Source organism: Oncorhynchus mykiss, unplaced genomic scaffold (assembly GCF_057628025.1).
Source record: "Oncorhynchus mykiss isolate SJ-2025 unplaced genomic scaffold, ASM5762802v1 scaffold103, whole genome shotgun sequence".
NCBI lineage: Eukaryota > Metazoa > Chordata > Actinopteri > Salmoniformes > Salmonidae > Oncorhynchus > Oncorhynchus mykiss.
In genome coordinates this window covers 952,501-966,847 of record NW_028322102.1, presented here as the reverse complement: position 1 = coordinate 966,847, position 14,347 = coordinate 952,501, and the positions used below count along the sequence as shown (strand labels likewise).

At 46.8% G+C, this 14,347-nt stretch overlaps 1 protein-coding gene across 1 annotated transcript in view; it reads left to right on the top strand.

Annotated features, from left to right (window-relative positions):
* The window catches only part of LOC118943892 (receptor-type tyrosine-protein phosphatase epsilon), a 157,684-nt gene that overhangs the window by 105,485 nt on the left and 37,852 nt on the right, over window positions 1-14,347 (top strand). The gene's annotated exons all lie outside the window — the stretch shown is intronic.

Genomic DNA, 14,347 nt, shown 5'->3' with positions numbered 1-14,347 from the left:
GTGATACTGACTGCTGTGGTACTGACTGCTTACTGCTGTGATACTGACTGCTGTGGTACTGACTGCTGACTGCTGTGGTACTGACTGCTGTGATACTGGCTGCTGTGATACTGACTGCTGTGATACTTACTGCTGACTGCTGTGATACTGACTGCTGTGGTACTGACTGCTTACTGCTGTGATACTGACTGCTGTGATACTGACTGCTGTGATACTGGCTGCTGTGATACTGACTGCTGACTGCTGTGATACTGACTGCTGTGGTACTGACTGCTGACTGCTGTGGTACTGACTGCTGTGATACTGGCTGCTGTGATACTGACTGCTGTGATACTGACTGCTGACTGCTGTGATACTGACTGCTGTGGTACTGACTGCTTAGTGCTGTGATACTGACTGCTGTGATACTGGCTGCTGTGATACTGACTGCTGTGATACTGGCTGCTGACTGCTGTGATACTGACTGCTGTGATACTGGCTGCTGTGATACTGACTGCTGTGATACTGACTGCTGACTGCTGTGTTACTGACTGCTGTGATACTGACTGGTGTGGTACTGACTGCTGTGATACTGACTGCTGTGATACTGACTGCTGACTGCTGTGATACTGACTGGTGTGGTACTGACTGCTGTGATACTGACTGCTGACTGCTGTGGTACTGACTGCTGTGATACTGACTGGTGTGGTACTGACTGCTGTGATACTGACTGCTGTGGTACTGACTGCTGTGATACTGACTGCTGTGATACTGACTGCTGACTGCTGTGATACTGACTGCTGAATGCTGTGATACTGACTGCTGACTGCTGTGATACTGACTGCTGACTGCTGTGGTACTGACTGCTGTGGTACTGACTGCTGTGATACTGACTGCTGTGATACTGACTGCTGTGATACTGACTGCTGAATGCTGACTGCTGTGATACTGACTGGTGTGGTACTGACTGCTGTGGTACTCACTGCTTACTGCTGTGATAGTGACTGCTGTGGTACTGACTGCTGTGATAGTGACTGCTGACTGCTGAATGCTGACTGCTGTGATACTGACTGGTGTGGTACTGACTGCTGTGATACTGACTGCTGACTGCTGTGGTACTGACTGCTGTGATACTGACTGGTGTGGTACTGACTGCTGTGATACTGACTGCTGACTGCTGTGGTACTGACTGCTGTGATACTGACTGCTGTGGTACTGACTGCTTACTGCTGTGATAGTGACTGCTGTGGTACTGACTGCTTACTGCTGTGATACTGACTGCTGTGATACTGACTGCTGACTGCTGTTATACTGACTGCTGACTGCTGACTGCTGTGGTACTGACTGCTGTGATACTGGCTGCTGTGATACTGACTGCTGTGATACTGACTGCTGTGGTACTGACTGCTGTGGTACTGACTGCTGTGATACTGACTGCTGTGGTACTGACTGCTGACTGATGTGATACTGACTGCTGTGGTACTGACTGCTGTGATACTGACTGCTGTGGTACTGACTGCTGTGGTACTGACTGCTGACTGCTGTGATACTGACTGCTGTGGTACTGACTGCTGTGATACTGACTGCTGTGATACTGACTGCTGTGGTACTGACTGCTGACTGCTGTGATACTAACTGCTGTGATACTGACTGCTGTGGTACTGACTGCTGACTGCTGTGATACTAACTGCTGTGGTACTGACTGCTGTGATACTGACTGCTGTGATACTGGCTGCTGACTGCTGTGATACTGACTGCTGTGATACTGGCTGCTGTGATACTGACTGCTGTGATACTGACTGCTGACTGCTGTGTTACTGACTGCTGTGATACTGACTGGTGTGGTACTGACTGCTGTGATACTGACTGCTGTGATACTGACTGCTGTGATACTGACTGCTGACTGCTGTGATACTGACTGGTGTGGTACTGACTGCTGTGATACTGACTGCTGACTGCTGTGGTACTGACTGCTGTGATACTGACTGGTGTGGTACTGACTGCTGTGATACTGACTGCTGTGGTACTGACTGCTGTGATACTGACTGCTGTGATACTGACTGCTGACTGCTGTGATACTGACTGCTGAATGCTGACTGCTGTGATACTGACTGCTGACTGCTGTGATACTGACTGCTGACTGCTGTGATACTGACTGCTGTGGTACTGACTGCTGTGGTACTGACTGCTGTGGTACTGACTGCTGTGATACTGACTGCTGAATGCTGACTGCTGTGATACTGACTGGTGTGGTACTGACTGCTGTGGTACTGACTGCTTACTGCTGTGATAGTGACTGCTGTGGTACTGACTGCTGTGATAGTGACTGCTGACTGCTGAATGCTGACTGCTGTGATACTGACTGGTGTGGTACTGACTGCTGTGATACTGACTGCTGACTGCTATGGTACTGACTGCTGTGATACTGACTGGTGTGGTACTGACTGCTGTGATACTGACTGCTGACTGCTGTGGTACTGACTGCTGTGATACTGACTGCTGTGGTACTGACTGCTTACTGCTGTGATAGTGACTGCTGTGGTACTGACTGCTTACTGCTGTGATACTGACTGCTGTGATACTGACTGCTGACTGCTGTTATACTGACTGCTGACTGCTGACTGCTGTGGTACTGACTGCTGTGATACTGGCTGCTGTGATACTGACTGCTGTGATACTGACTGCTGTGATACTGACTGCTGTGGTACTGACTGCTGACTGATGTGATACTGACTGCTGTGGTACTGACTGCTGTGATACTGACTGCTGTGGTACTGACTGCTGTGGTACTGACTGCTGACTGCTGTGATACTGACTGCTGTGGTACTGACTGCTGTGATACTGACTGCTGTGATACTGACTGCTGTGGTACTGACTGCTGTGATACTGACTGCTGTGGTACTGACTGCTGACTGCTGTGATACTAACTGCTGTGGTACTGACTGCTGTGGTACTGACTGCTGACTGCTGTGATACTGACTGCTGTGATACTGACTGCTGACTGCTGTGATACTGACTGCTGTGATACTGACTGCTGTGGTACTGACTGCTGACTGCTGTGATACTGACTGCTGTGGTACTGACTGCTGTGATACTGACTGGCTCCCAGGGAAGAAGGCATCAGTTGATTCATGACTTCACTCCAGTGGTATGCAGGAGGAACACAGACTGGCAATAGAGAGTTGTTGCTGAGGCGGCATTGATAGAGAGAGAGACAGAGACAGAGATAGGAGAGAGACAGAGAGGGAGGGAGGGAGATAGACATGGATACATGGAGATAGAGAGATGGAGAGACAGAGAGAGACATGGAGAGAGAGCGAGAGGAGAGAGAGACAGAGACATGGAGAGAGAGAGAAAGAGAGAGAGAGAGATCCTGAGACAGAGCTGCATTTCCTGACAAAATGTAAAAAATATAAAACATTTCCCCAAATGTGAAACCCTTATTCAAGGTTTCAAAGACCTGGTGAGAGTAGGCTCCCCGTCCTGTTTGGGGAAGACGCAGAGAGCTGTGGGTTGGCAGCGCACTACATTGCTGCCTGCCGTAAGATGAGGGACAGTGTCTGACAGACCAACCAACCTGCACATGTCCTCCATGTGTAACGGTTTTCCTCCTGGGAAGGAGAAGCGGACCAAAACGCAGCGTGGTTATAGTTCATGTTTTTAATAGAGGAAAACTCACCATGAACGTAATGCAAAACAATACATGTGGCAAAACCGAAACAGTCCTATCTGGTGCAACAAACACAGACAGGAAACAGCCCTATCTGGTGCAACAAACACAGAGACAGGAAACAGCCCTCTCTGGTGCAACAAACACAGAGACAGGAAACAGCCCTATCTGGAGCAACAAACACAGAGACAGGAAACAGCCCTATCTGGAGCAACAAACACAGAGACAGGAAACAGCCCTATCTGGAGCAACAAACACAGAGACAGGAAACAGCCCTATCTGGTGCAACAAACACAAAGACAGGAAACAACCCTATCTGGAGCAACAAACACAGAGACAGGAAACGGCCCTATCTGGTGCAACAAACACAGAGACAGGAAACAGCCCTATCTGGTGCACCAAACACAAAGACAGGAAACGGCCCTATCTGGTGCAACAAACACAGAGACAGGAAACAGCCCTATCTGGTGCAACAAACACAAAGACAGGAAACAGCCCTATCTGGTGCAACAAACACAAAGACAGGAAACAGCCCTATCTGGTGCAACAAACACAAAGACAGGAAACAGCCCTATCTGGTGCAACAAACACAAAGACAGGAAACAGCCCTATCTGGTGCAACAAACACAAAGACAGGAAACAGCCCTATCTGGTGCAACAAACACAAAGACAGGAAACAGCCCTTTCTGGTGCAACAAACACAAAGACAGGAAACAGCCCTATCTGGTGCAACAAACACAAAGACAGGAAACAGCCCTATCTGGTGCCACAAACACAAAGACAGGAAACAGCCCTATCTGGTGCCACAAACACAAAGACAGGAAACAGCCCTATCTGGTGCAACAAACACAAAGACAGGAAACAGCCCTATCTGGTGCCACAAACACAAAGACAGGAAACAGCCCTATCTGGTGCCACAAACACAAAGACAGGAAACAGGCCTTTCTGGTGCAACAAACACAAAGACAGGAAACAGCCCTATCTGGTGCAACAAACACAGACAGGAAACAGCCCAATCTGGTGCAACAAATACAGAGACAGGAAACAGCCCTATCTGGTGCAACAAACACAAAGACAGGAAACAGCCCTATCTGGTGCAACAAACACAAAGACAGGAAACAGCCCTATCTGGTGCAACAAACACAGAGACAGGAAACAGCCCTATCTGGTGCAACAAACACAGAGACAGGAAACAGCCCTATCTGGTGCAACAAACACAAAGACAGGAAACAGCCCCATCTGGTGCAACAAACACAAAGACAGGAAACAGCCCCATCTGGTGCAACAAACACAAAGACAGGAAACAGCCCTATCTGGTGCAACAAAGACAGGAAACAGCCCTATCTGGTGCGACAAAGACAGGAAACAACCACCCACAAAACCCCACACAAAACAGGCTACCTAAATATGGTTCCCAATCAGAGACAAGGACTAACACCTGCCTCTGATTGAGAACCATATCAGGCCCAAACATAGAAATAGACAAACTAGACATCCAACATAGAATGCCCACTCAGATCACACCCTGACCAAACAAAACATAGAAACATACAAAGCAAACTATGGTCAGGGTGTAATTAGCTCTTAACATTCGTAACGATTGCGTTATATCCCGATACGATGTTGTAGCTTATCTTCTCATAGTTATGCTTATAGTTACTGTACAATGCATGGCTATTTTGACCATTGGTTATTGTTGTTAGTGTTGTCCCGTTGAAAATGTTATCTGATCTTGTAAAAAAAAACTAAAAATGATTCACAATAATGGTTTTCAATCTGTTTTCAATCTGTTTGATTAAAAACCTTTTGATTCTCCAAATGGATTTGAACCCCAGAATAGGTCGTTCCAGGTGAGATGCTTTTCCTCCTCCTGTCTGATTTGTTTAGATAGAAATGGATTTCAGTTTGTAATGTTTCAGTCCCCCAACTGTGATAACAGCAGATGGACACATCCCTCAGTAGAGTGTGTATGTAGTCCACCGTACTTTAAATAGAATCACCAGTGACCTGTATATCTCTCTCTCTCTCTCTCTCTCTCTCTCTCTCTCTCTCTCTCTCTCTCTGTCTCTCTCTCTCTCTCTCTCTCTCTCTCTCTCTCTCTCTGTCTCCCTTTCTCTCTCCTTTCTCTCTCTCTCTCTCTCTCTCTCTCTCTCTCTCTCTCTCTCTCTCTGTCTCCCTTTCTCTCTCCTTTCTCTCTCTCTCTCTCTCTCTCTCTCTCTCTCTCTCTCTCTCTCTCCTCTCTCTCTCTCTCTCTCTCTCTGTCTCCTTTTCTCTCTCATTTTCTCTCTCTCTCTCGCTCCCTCTCCTTTTCTCCCTCTCTCTCCTCTCCTTTTCTCTCTCTCTCTCCCTCTCCTTTTCTCTCTCTCTCTCCCTCTCCTTTTCTCTCTCTCTCTCTCTCTCCCTCTCCTTTTCTCTCTCTCGCTCTCGCTCCTTTTCTCTCTCTCTCTCCCTCTCCTTTTCTCTCACTCTCTCTCTCTCTCTCTCCTTCTCCTTCTCTCTCTCTCTCTCTCTCTCTCCCTCTCCTTTTCTCTCTCTCACTCTCCTTTTCTCTCTCTCTCCCCCTCTCCTTTTTTCTCTCCCTCTCCTTCTCTCTCTCTCTCTCTCTCTCTCTCTGTCTCTGAATCAGAGAGGTGCGGGGGGCTGCCTTAATCTTTGGGGCGGTGGTTAGAGCATTGGGCCAGTAACCGAAAGGTTGCTTGATCGAATCCCTGAGCTAAGTAAAATCCCTGAATCCCTGAGCTAAGTAAAATCCCTGAATCCCTGAGCTAAATAAAATCCCTGAATCCCTGAGCTAAGTAAAATCCCTGAATCCCTGAGCTAAGTAAAATCCCTGAATCCCTGAGCTAAGTAAAATCCCTGAATCCCTGAGCTAAGTAAAATCCCTGAATCCCTGAGCTAAATAAAATCCCTGAATCCCTGAGCTAAGTAAAATCCCTGAATCCCTGAGCTAAATAAAATCCCTGAATCCCTGAGCTAAGTAAAATCCCTGAATCCCTGAGCTAAGTAAAATCCCTGAATCCCTGAGCTAAGTAAAATCCCTGAATCCCTGAGCTAAGTAAAATCCCTGAATCCCTGAACTAAGTAAAATCCCTGAATCCCTGAGCTAAGTAAAATCCCTGAATCCCTGAGCTAAGTAAAATCCCTGAATCCCTGAGCTAAGTAAAATCCCTGAATCCCTGAGCTAAATAAAATCCCTGAATCCCTGAGCTAAGTAAAATCCCTGAATCCCTGAGCTAAGTAAAATCCCTGAATCCCTGAACTAAGTAAAATCCCTGAATCCCTGAGCTAAGTAAAATCCCTGAATCCCTGAGCTAAGTAAAATCCCTGAATCCCTGAGCTAAGTAAAATCCCTGAATCCAGCAACCTTTCGGTTACTGTCCCAATGGTACCTGCCGCTAGATACGACCTTTCATTCTAAGAGTGTATACAAGTAGGAGCTAATAGCCTCAGGGCTATAAGCTGGTGTCTCACAATGGAGAATGAGGAGGGCTTTAACTAGTCCCTGTACAAGCATATTCATGGTGACCCATTTCTGCTGACAGACAGACAGACAGACAGACAGACAGACAGACAGACAGACAGACAGACAGACAGACAGACAGACAGACAGACAGACAGACAGACAGACAGACAGACAGACAGACAGACAGACAGACAGACAGACAGACAGTCAGACAGACAGACAGTAGTGTGCATCCCAAATTGCATCCTATTGCCTAAGTATACCCTACATTACTCATCTCACATACTGTACTCGATACCATCTACTGCATCTTTATGTAATACATGTATCACTAGCCACTTTTAACAATGCTACTTAATATAATGTTTAAATACCCTACATTACTCATCTCATATGTATATACTGTACTCGATACCATCTACTGCATCTTGCCTATGCCGTTCTGTACCATCACTCATTCATATATCTTTTATGTACATATTCTTTATCCCTTTACACTTGTGTGTATAAGGTAGTTGTTGTGAAATTGTTAGGTTAGATTACTCGTTGGTTATTACTGCGTTGTCGGAACTAGAAGCACAAGCATTTCGCTACACTCACATTAACATCTGGTAACCATGTGTATGTGACCAATAACATCTGCTAACCATGTGTATGTGACCAATAACATCTGCTAACCATGTGTATGACCAATAACATCTGCTAACCATGTGTATGTGACCAATAACATCTGCTAACCATGTGTATGTGACCAATAACATCTGCTAACCATGTGTATGTGACCAATAACATCTGCTAACCATGTGTATGACCAATAACATCTGCTAACCATGTGTATGTGACCAATAACATCTGCTAACCATGTGTATGTGACCAATAACATCTGCTAACCATGTGTATGACCAATAACATCTGCTAACCATGTGACCAATAACATCTGCTAACCATGTGTATGTGACCAATAACATCTGCTAACCATGTGTATGTGACCAATAACATCTGCTAACCATGTGTATGACCAATAACATCTGCTAACCATGTGTATGTGACCAATAACATCTGCTAAGCATGTGTATGTGACCAATAACATCTGCTAACCATGTGTATGTGACCAATAACATCTGCTAACCATGTGACCAATAACATCTGCTAACCATGTGTATGTGACCAATAACATCTGCTAACCATGTGTATGTGACCAATAACATCTGCTAACCAGGTGACTGGATGCTGTGGTCTGAATGGAGGAATGACATCAGGTGACTGGATGCTGTGGTCTGAATGGAGGAATGACATCAGGTGACTTGGCTGCTGTGGTCTGAATGGAGGAATGACATCAGGTGACTGGATGCTGAGGTCTGAATGGAGGAATGACACCAGGTGACTGGATGCTGTGGTCTGAATGGAGGAATGACATCAGGTGACTGGATGCTGAGGTCTGAATGGAGGAATGACATCAGGATGATTTAAAGAGATTATGAGAGCTTGTTTACCACATTAGGGACCCAACACAGTGCAACATAAAGTTCAAAGTGTTATTCCAGAAATGTGTGGGCTGCCAGGACTGGTTGAAGGGATACAACAGTGTAGGAGTTCTGAGAATGAGAAGACTAGTGGGAATGAGAGGCTGATTCCTTCTGGACTTAGGGAGAGATGGGACTGATGAGAGGCTGATTCCTTCTGGACTGAGGTAGAGCTGGGACTGTATTAGACTGATGAGAGGCTGATTCCTTCTGGACTGAGGGAGAGATGGGACTGATGAGAGGCTGATTCCTTCTGGACTGAGGAAGAGATGGGACTGATGAGAGGCTGATTCCTTCTGGACTGAGGGAGAGATGGGACTGATGAGAGGCTGATTCCTTCTGGACTGAGGTAGAGCTGGGACTGTATTAGACTGATGAGAGGCTGATTCCTTCTGGACTGAGGGAGAGATGGGACTGATGAGAGGCTGATTCCTTCTGGACTGAGGGAGAGATGGGACTGTATTGGACTGATGAGAGGCTGATTCCTTCTAGACTGAGGGAGAGATGGGACTGATGAGAGGCTGATTCCTTCTGGACTGAGGAAGAGATGGGACTGATGAGAGGCTGATTCCTTCTGGACTGAGGGAGAGATGGGACTGTATTGGACTGATGAGAGGCTGATTCCTTCTAGACTGAGGGAGAGATGGGACTGATGAGAGGCTGATTCCTTCTGGACTGAGGAAGAGATGGGACTGATGAGAGGCTGATTCCTTCTGGACTGAGGGAGAGCTGGGACTGTATTAGACTGATGAGAGGCTGATTCCTTCTGGACTGAGGGAGAGATTAGACTGATGAGAGGTTGATTCCTTCTGGACTGAGGGAGAGATGGGACTGATGAGAGGCTGATTCCTTCTGGACTGAGGGAGAGATGGGACTGATGAGAGGCTGATTCCTTCTAGACAGAGGGAGAGATGGGACTGATGAGAGGCTGATTCCTTCTGGACTGAGGGAGAGATGGGACTGATGAGAGGCTGATTCCTTCTGGACTGAGGGAGGGATGGGACTGTATTGGACTGATGAGAGGCTGATTCCTTCTAGACAGAGGGAGAGCTGGGACCAATGAGAGGCTGATTCCTTCTGGACTGAGGGAGAGCTTGGACTCGAGAGAAGAGAGCTGGAGGAGCGCTGGTGATGAGAGGGGATGTGCTCCTTTGAGGGAGCTCAACCACTGGGGATGTGGATGTGTGTGTGTATATGTGTGTGTGTGTGTGTGTGTGTTTTTGTGGTGGCTCGGACAGGGTGAGATCTCCCAGAAGAGAGCCAGGGGAAGATGGAGCCTGGGAGGTTTTTAACAGAGCAACAGCAGGGTTGGAGCACCGAGCAGAGAGCATGTCCCCTTATGTCAAAATCTAATCACATTTTATTGGTCACATACACATGGTTAGCAGATGTTAATTAATGCGAGGGTAGTGAAATGCTTGTGTTTCTTGTTCCGACAGTGTGGTAATATCTAACAAGTAATCAAGTAATCTAACAATTCCACAACATCTACCTAATACACTGAAATCTAAAGGGGTGAATGAGAATATGTACATATAAATATATGGATGAGCGATGGCCGAGCGGCATAGGCAAGATACAATAGATGGTATAAATACAGTATATACATCTGGGATGAGTAATGTAGGATATGTAGACATTATTATAGTGCCATTATTTAGAGTGACATTGTGATTGTTTAAAGAGGCCAGTGATTTGGGTCAGTATGTTGGCAGCAGCCTCTCTGAGTTAGTGATGGCTGTTTATCAGTCTGATGGCCTTGAGACAGAAGCTGTTTTTCAGTCTCTCGGTCCCAGCTTTGATGCACCTGTACTGACCTCGCCTTCTGGATGATAGCGGGGAGAACAGGCAGTGGCTCGGGTGGTTGTTGTCCATGATTATATTTTTGGCCTTCCTGTGTCATCGGGAGGTGTAGGTGTCCTCGAGGGCAGGTAGTTTGCCCCCGGGGATGCGTTGTACAGACCTCACTACCCTCTGGAGAGCCTTACGGTTGTGGGCGGAGCAGTTGCCGTACCAGGCGGTGATACAGCCCGACAGGATGCTCTCGATTGTGCATCTATAAAAGTTTGTCAGGGTTTTAGGTGGCAAGACACATTTCTTCAGCCTCCTGAGGGTGAAGAGGCTCTGCTGTGCCTTCTTCACCAGACTGTCTGTGTGAGTGGACCAATTCAGCGTGTCTGTAATGTGTACGCCCAGGAACTTAAAACTTTCCACCTTCTCCAAGGCTGTCTCTTCGATGTGGATAGAGTGGGTGTTCCCTCTGCTGTTTCCTGAAGTCCCCATTCACACATGTACCTGCAGGCACACACACACACACACACACACACACACACACACACACACACACACACACACACACACACACTACTGGTTTCACACCGTGTGTCTTACTCCTCTCAGCAGCATTACTGTAGTGTATGCATGGCCAACTTCCCAGTGCTCTCCTTCCCCTAGGCCCTGAACAACCAAGGACATTTACACAGAGACCATAGAGAGAGAGGGGAGGAGGAGGGAGAGAGAGAGGGGGGGGGGACTCCTCTCTCATTAGAATCCTGCCATCAGTCTTTCCCTCAGGAGGGAGGAAGAGGTAGAGGGGGAGGGAGGGGGAGGGATGAGGGAGAGGTGGGGGGAGGCATGTCAGCTTTTATTAATCACCCAAGGAATGATTATTGACCCAGACCCTCTACCGCAATGCCAGGATTACACAACACAGGGCAGGGGAGGGGAGGGCAGGGCAGGGCAGGAGAGGGGAGGGGAAAGTAGGAGAGGGGAGGGCAGGAGAGGGGAGAGCAGGAGAGGGGAGGGCAGGGCAGGAGAGGGGAGGTTGTGGGTTCTTTTACACATGACACATTCCTCTGGTCTCCTCTGGTATCTAGTCTCCTCTAGTCTCCTCTGTTCTCCTCTGTCCTCCTCTGGTCTCCTCTGTTCTCATCTGTTCTCCTCTTGTCTCCTCTGTTCTCCTCTGTTCTCCTCTGGTCTCCTCTGTTCTCCTCTAGTCTCCTCTAGTCTCCTCTAGTCTCCTCTAGTCTCCTCTGTTCTCCTCTGTCCTCCTCTTGTCTCCTCTGTTCTCATCTGTTCTCCTCTAGTCTCCTCTGTTCTCCTCTAGTCTCCTCTGTTCTCCTCTTGTCTCCTCTGTTCTCCTCTGGTCTCCTCTAGTCTCCTCTAGGCTCCTCTAGTCTCCACTTGTCTCCTCTGTTCTCATCTGTTCTCCTCTAGTCTCCTCTGTTCTCATCTGTTCTCCTCTAGTCTCCTCTGTTCTCATCTGTTCTCCTCTAGTCTCCTCTGTTCTCATCTGTTCTCCTCTTGTCTCCTCTGTTCTCCTCTTGTCTCCTCTGTTCTCCTCTGTTCTCCTCTGGTCTCCTCTAGTCTCCTCTTGTCTCCTCTTGTCTCCTCTGTTCTCCTCTGGTCTCCTCTATTCTCCTCTGTTCTCCTCTGGTCTCTAGTCTCCTCTAGTCTCCTCTGTTCTCCTCTGGGCTCCTCTAGTCTCCTCTATTCTCCTCTGGTCTCTGTTCTCCTCTGGTCTCTAGTCTCCTCTAGTCTCATCTGTTCTCCTCTGGGCTCCTCTGTTCTCCTCTGGTATCTAGTCACCTCTAGTCTCCTCTGTTCTCCTCTAGTCTCCTATGGGCTCCTCTGTTCTCCTCTAGTCTCCTCTAGTCTCCTCTGTTCTCCTCTCGTCTCCTCTGTTCTCCTCTGGTCTCCTCTAGTCTCCTCTAGTCTCCTCTGTTCTCCTCTGGTCTCCTCTGTTCTCCTCTGGTCTCCTCTAGTCTCCTCTGGTCTCCTCTGGTCTCCTCTAGTCTCCTCTAGTCTCCTCTGTTCTCCTCTGGTATCCTCTGGTATCCTCTGGTATCCTCTAGTCTCCCCTATTCTCCTCTGGTCTCAGTTCTCCTCTGTTCTCCTCTGGTCTCTAGTCTCCTCTAGTCTCCTCTGTTCTCCTCTAGTCTCATCTGTTCTCCTCTGGTCTCCTATGTTCTCCTCTAATCTCCTCTGTTCTCCTCTGGTCTCCTCTGGTCTCCTCTGTCCTCCTCTGGTCTCCTCTGTTCTCCTCTAGTCTCCTCTAGTCACCTCTGTTCTCCTCTTGTCTCCTCTAGTCACCTCTGTTCTCCTCTGTTCTCCTCTGGTCTCCTCTGTCACCTCTGGTCTCCTCTGTTCTCCTCTAGTCTCCTCTGGTCTCCTCTGATCTATGTTCTCCACTTGTCTCCTCTAGTCTCCTCTAGTCTCCTCTGGTCTCCTCTGATCTTTGTTCTCCTCTGGTTGTGTGCATGGTTACAGGGACATTGCGGCACATAGCAGCAGGAGGCGGTGTTAACTTAATTTACGAGACCATGCTGCTGGGTTGTCACTGCAGCTGTACACACACACCTGCCTACCCTGAGTCTGGTACTCTTCGGATGTCTTACAGCTTCCAACAGAGGTTTATTCAGTCCTATAACTTCAGTCCTAGGTTACAGTACTGTAATGTGTCCTACAGAGGTTTATTCAGTCCTATAGCTTCAGTCCTACAGTAGGTTACAGGACTGTTATTTGTCCTACAGAGGTTTATTCAGTCCTATACTTCAGTCCTACAGTAGGTTACAGGACTGTTATTTGTCCTACAGAGGTGTATTCAGTCCTACAGTAGGTTACAGGACTGTTATTTGTCCTACAGAGGTGTATTCAGTCCTACAGTAGGTTACAGGACTGTTATTTGTCCTACAGAGGTGTATTCAGTCCTACAGTAGGTTACAGGACTGTTATTTGTCCTACAGAGATTTATCCAGAGGCTGTAAACTAAGAGACGTGTCCATGGTGGTATGTATAGAGGGATGTGTGTTTAAATACCTTACTGAGGCTGTAAACTAAGAGACAAGTCCCCATAGTGGTATGTATAGAGGGATGTGTGTTTAAATACCTTACTACGTGTGCTTTTCGTTGACATACTGCTTTTTAACATCACATGCAAATCTGGAAAATATCCCCATAAACTGCAGAATTTTGTTTATATATTTTTTCTAGTCATGAAACAGGAATTTGAACAATCCTGTATTTATTTGAATATTGAAAATGCTTTAAGTGTGTGTCCCCCCCCCCCCACACACACAAAAAAACAACGTAATCAGTGACATGGTTTGGTGATGTTTGGTCCGTTAGTCTATTGGCCCACCTTGTGGACAAAGAAGGCATTACCGTGACAACGTGTTCTGCTCTACTGGCAGAAGACTGCAGTCTGAGTGGTCTGAGATCTGCCTCTAAGAATACAGTCATGTGCAATGCTCTTGGTTGGTCGTCAAATCAACAAGATAATTGATAAAAAAATGCTTATTTTATTTCATAATGTACACCGTTTTAAAACGGACCCGAATCCCATTCACAACCGTATTCAGTTGGTAAGAGACAGACATTCAGTAAACACGAGGAATAGATTGGCCTCCATCTATTTGTTATCAAGACAGAAAAGAGAAATAGGAAAAACAACATTTTGATTCAGAGCAATAAAGAAATGGAATAATTTCACTGCGCAAACCAGAAACCTTTCAATATATAAATTCAATCAATACTGTAAAACTATTTAAATATAATATGTAGGAATGTTGTGTTGGACTATGCTTGATGAAGAATCAATATATCTTTATAGACTGTTAAGAGTATTTATCTAGTCAATATGCCAGTGTATTATGTCTGTTTTGTAACACTGTGTTTATATGTAAAAATATGATCGTATTATGAATTGTTTTT